Raw genomic sequence first — 5,000 nt, 5'->3', positions numbered from 1 at the left:
GCGCAATGGACAGCGCATTGGACTTCTAGATACGCCCAGGAGAAGGTATTCAAAGGCTGTGCGTTCGAGTCCCACCAGAGTCGACATTTAAAGGTTTATAAAAGTGTTCAAAATCAAAATACATGAACAAATGTCCATGGTTTATGTGATTATGTAGTTTGCAGCCCTGTCAACATTCAAAAGTAGACTCTGCTTCGAATTGAAACTCCATTCGAGTCCATTACCCCACAAAAATATAGGTTCGTAAAACGGATGCAGTAATTTTTCTCAGAAGCATATAATTCAAATTCTAGAGAATCCGCAACCAAAAAAGTCACGTTCGTTACCAACAGTGTGGCTCTGTGGCGCAATGGACAGCGCATTGGACTTCTAGATACGCCCAGGAGAAGGTATTCAAAGGCTTTGGGTTCGAGTCCCACCAGAGTCAACATTTAAAGGTTTATGAAAGTGTTCAAAATCAAAATATATGAACCAACCACAATGTCCATGGTTTATGTGATTATGTAGTTTGCAACCCTGGTAAACTTTGATAGTACTTCAACTTCCACTCAAGTCCATGAGACATACAGTATGTCCATGATTCTGATGTAGCAGTTTCGTTCAGTAGACTTGTACAATTATTTCGAAGGCAATCATCCAGGTTCATTTTTAATAGTTTTTTAACATTTGGAAGTCTGAAGCAAATCAAGCAAGCTGTAAAAGGAACAACACATATAAAACAATTTTATAGAGATCAAATCTGTCAACACCAATGATGTGGCTCTGTGGCGCAATGGACAGCGCATTGGACTTCTAGATATGCCCAGGAGAAGGTATTCAAAGGCTGTGGGTTCGAGTCCCACCAGAGTCGACATTTAAAGGTTTATAAAAGTGTTCAAAATCAAAATACATGAACCAACCACAATGTCTATGGTTTATGTAGTTTGCAACCCTGATAAACTTTGATAGTACTTCAACTTCCACTCAAGTCCATGAGACACACACATACAGTATGTCCATGGTTCTGATGAAGCAGTTTCATTCAGTAGACTTGTACATTTATTTCGAAGACAATAATCCAGGTTCATTTGTAATAGTTTTTTAACCTTTGGAAGTCTGAGGCAAATCAAGCAAGCTGTAAAAGGAACAACACATATAAAACAATTTATAGAGATCATATCTGTCAACACCAATAGTGTGGCTCTGTGGCGCAATGGACAGCGCATTGGACTTCTAGATATGCCCAGGAGAAGGTATTCAAAGGCTGTGGGTTTGAGTCCCACCAGAGTCGACATTTAAAGGTTTACAAACGTGTTTACAATGCAGGTATGTCATTGATTCTAAATCACGGTAAGCCAACACATGAATGCTTTGCGTGAAACGTACAAGACTCACATGCTCTGCTGATGCCATTTGCTGCTGTGACACATTATAGACGCAGTCCTGTCTGCTCCTCAGAACACTTATAGTTTAGGGTCACTACAGGGTAAGATAACCATCTGCCAATCAGAGGGGCAGTGGTTCAAACCCCCCCTGAGGAACTATCCTTTGTTCAAGATGCTTATCTGCAAATTGCTCCCATGCAAACAGTGAAAGGATAACATCCCTCTTTCTGTGTGAAACACTTCATTCCTTCCAAGTCTTCCTCTTCCCTTCATCCAACTTGTCTTCACTCTTCTTCTTCTCTCTTCCTCATTCCTCCTGTCTTCTTCTCCTCTTCGTCTTCCTCTCACTCTCTCATTTCTCACTCATCTCCCGCTCTGCTCTTTCTGCACTCTCTCACTCTCCCTAGTGTGTTTCCTGCTGCCTTTAAAGGTGATGAATGTGACCAAGGCCTCTCATTATATGCCTCATTATACACACACACACACACACACACACACACACACACACACACACACACACACACACACACTGGATGCTTGTTTTTGTAGCCAATTTAGGGAAAAAACAGAAACAGAGAAGGAATGAGAGACGGACTTGTTTTTGCTTGCATGCAACACTGTATGTGCGTGAATGCATGTAGGAAATGTATACATACACACGCACACACACACACACACACACACACACACACACACACACACACACACGCACACACATGCCGGTTTTAGCCAGAAACATTCTCTAACTCAACAATTATGGTGAATGCACTTTGGTGTAATTGCTCCGTTCATTTTTTGCGCAGCGCTTTCTCTGACCAGGAATCTGACAAGTTGTGGAATAAGCTGTGGGAGAGATGGCGGTGCAGAGAGAGACAGCCAAATAACCAGATTGTTTTCAGTCTCATTGCATCTGATGAAGAATGCTCATCCATCAATACATTAGCGTCGTGCGAGTGGGTCTCCAGTTTCCACTAAAATAACGTGTTCAGAAAGGCTTGTGTCAACTGTCCTTAAATGTTGTTCTGTCAAAGTAGTATCACACAGGCTTCCTATAAGACACGCTTCATATGGAAATCAAACCATTTTAGATTTTCTAGGCGACCTAATAGTCATAGTTTTATTTATCTGTTTTTCTTTTGCCGTTTTTTGCCGGGTGTGTCCTGGCTAAGGGAAGAACAGAGATGCTGCATAGCATTAGGTTTACGGACCAAACCGTTTCACTTCAAAGCTGTGAAGCCAGATGCAGAAGAACAGCTGGAAACATATTAGGCTTTTTAAGCGACCAAAATGTAACGGATAACTTTCTTCAACTGAAAATACAAACACTAACAAGACTGTTGTTAGCGACCTGTCAATCACAGGTAGCCCCGCCCTCAATCATACTCTAAATGGAACCTAATTGACAAAATGAACATCATGTTGTTTTGAAGAAGACGAAAAACGTTTACTGTGGGAATAAATCAAGTGAAAAGTGGGGACATTTTTTCACAGACTTCTATAAATTATATTCTTGGAGTCATAGTTTCATTTTGAACTCTATTTCTGTATTTATTTAGCCGTTTTTTGGCAGGTGTATCCTGGGTTAGACGAGAACAGAGACTAATGTATTTTGGTTGGTTGCATAACATTTCTGAACTGATAGAAAGATAAATGCTCAAGTGTTTAAACTGTAAAGGTGTGATACGTGTAGAGAAACAGCTGGTTTCATGTTAAACACAACCTCCTGCATTAAAGAACCACAGTCCTTAAAGTCATCAGATTACAGTCGTTTATTTAAAGCCTGCAGAGACACGTCATGATCCCAGTTTGAAGATGACTTCAGCCTCTCAGATTTATTTCACTTTTGGCCGAACGTTCTGCTCTGAGCTCCTGTTCGGTTCAGTGTGTGTGTGTGTGTGTGTGTGTGTGTGTGTGTGTGTGTGTGTGTGGTGATGTGTGTTTGTGTGTGGTGATGTGTGTGTTTGGTGGTGTGTGTGTGTGTGTGTGTGTGGTGATGTGTGTTTGTGTGTGGTGATGTGTGTGTTTGGTGGTGTGTGTGTTTGGTGGTGTGTGTGTTTGATTTGGTGTGTGTTTGGTGGTGTGTGTGTTTGGTGGTGTGTGTGTTCAGTTCAGTGTGTATTTTTGGTGATGTGTGTGTTTGGTGGTGTGTGTGTTTGGTGTGTGTGTGTGTTCAGTTCAGTGTGTATTTTTGGTGGTGTGTGTGTGTGTGGTGATGTGTGTTTGTGTGTGGTGATGTGTGTGTGTGTTTGGTGGTGTGTGATTTTGGTGATGTGTGTGTTTGGTTCAATGTGTGTTTGGTTCAGTGTGTGTTTGGTGGTGTGTGTGTGTGTGTTTGTGTGTGTGTGTGTGTGTGTGTGTGTGTGTGTGTGTGTGTATGTGTGTGTGTGTGTGTGTGTGTGTGTGTGTGTGTGTGTGTGTGTGTGTGTGTGTGTGTGTGTGTGTGTGTGTGTGTGTGTGTGTGTGTGTGTGTGTGCGTGCGTGTGGTGATGTGTGTGTGTGTTTGGTGGTGTGTGTGTTTGCTGATGTGTGATTTTGGTGATTTGTGTGTTTGTTTCAGTGTGTGTTTGGTTCAGTGTGTGTTTGGTGGTGTGTGTGTTCGGTGGTGTGTGTGTTTGGTGGTGTGTGTTTGGTTCAGTGTGTGTTTGGTTCAGTGTGTGTTTGGTGGTGTGTGTGTTCGGTGGTGTGTGTTTGGTTCATTGTGTGTTTGGTTCAGTGTGTGTTTGGTGGTGTGTGTGTTCGGTGGTGTGTGTGTTTGGTGGTGTGTGTTTGGTTCAGTGTGTGTTTGGTTCAGTGTGTGTTTGGTGGTGTGTGTGTTTGGTTCAATGTGTGTTTGGTTCAGTGTGTGTTTGGTTCAGTGTGTGTTTGGTTCAATGTGTGTTTGGTTCAGTGTGTGTTAGCCGATGTGTGTGTTTGGTTCAGTGTGTGTTTGGTTCAATGTGTGTTTGGTTCAGTGTGTGTTAGCCGATGTGTGTGTTTGGTTCAGTGTGTGTTTGGTTCAATGTGTGTTTGGTTCAGTGTGTGTTAGCCGATGTGTGTGTTTGGTTCAATGTGTGTTTGGTTCAATGTGTGTTTGGTTCAGTGTGTGTTAGCCGATGTGTGTGTTTGGTTCAATGTGTGTTTGGTTCAGTGTGTGTTTGGTTCAATGTGTGTTTGGTTCAGTGTGTGTTTGGTTCAGTGTGTGTTAGCCGATGTGTGTGTTTGGTTCAGTGTGTGTTTGGTTCAATGTGTGTTTGGTTCAGTGTGTGTTTGGTTCAGTGTGTGTTAGCCGATGTGTGTGTTTGGTTCAGTGTGTGTTTGGTTCAATGTGTGTTTGGTTCAATGTGTGTTTGGTTCAGTGTGTGTTAGCCGATGTGTGTGTTTGGTTCAGTGTGTGTTTGGTTCAATGTGTGTTTGGTTCAGTGTGTGTTAGCCGATGTGTGTGTTTGGTTCAATGTGTGTTTGGTTCAATGTGTGTTTGGTTCAGTGTGTGTTTGGTTCAATGTGTGTTTGGTTCAGTGTGTGTTTGGTTCAGTGTGTGTTTGGTTCAGTGTGTGTTAGCTGATGTGTGTGTTTGTTTCAGTGTGTGTTTGGTTCAGTGTGTGTTTGGTTCAATGTGTGTTTGGTTCAATGTGTGTTTGGTTCAGTGTGTGTTAGCCG

General features: G+C 42.3%; 1 protein-coding gene across 3 annotated transcripts in view; it reads left to right on the top strand.

Moving 5' to 3' along the window:
- Positions 1-5,000, top strand: part of LOC307036012 (uncharacterized protein) — an 86,599-nt gene that overhangs the window by 48,724 nt on the left and 32,875 nt on the right. The gene's annotated exons all lie outside the window — the stretch shown is intronic.

This window comes from Notothenia rossii (assembly GCF_949606895.1).
Source record: "Notothenia rossii genome assembly, chromosome: 4".
Classification (NCBI taxonomy): domain Eukaryota; kingdom Metazoa; phylum Chordata; class Actinopteri; order Perciformes; family Nototheniidae; genus Notothenia; species Notothenia rossii.
The sequence above is the reverse complement of the archived record's forward strand: the minus strand, read 5'-3'. Positions and strand labels throughout refer to the sequence as shown.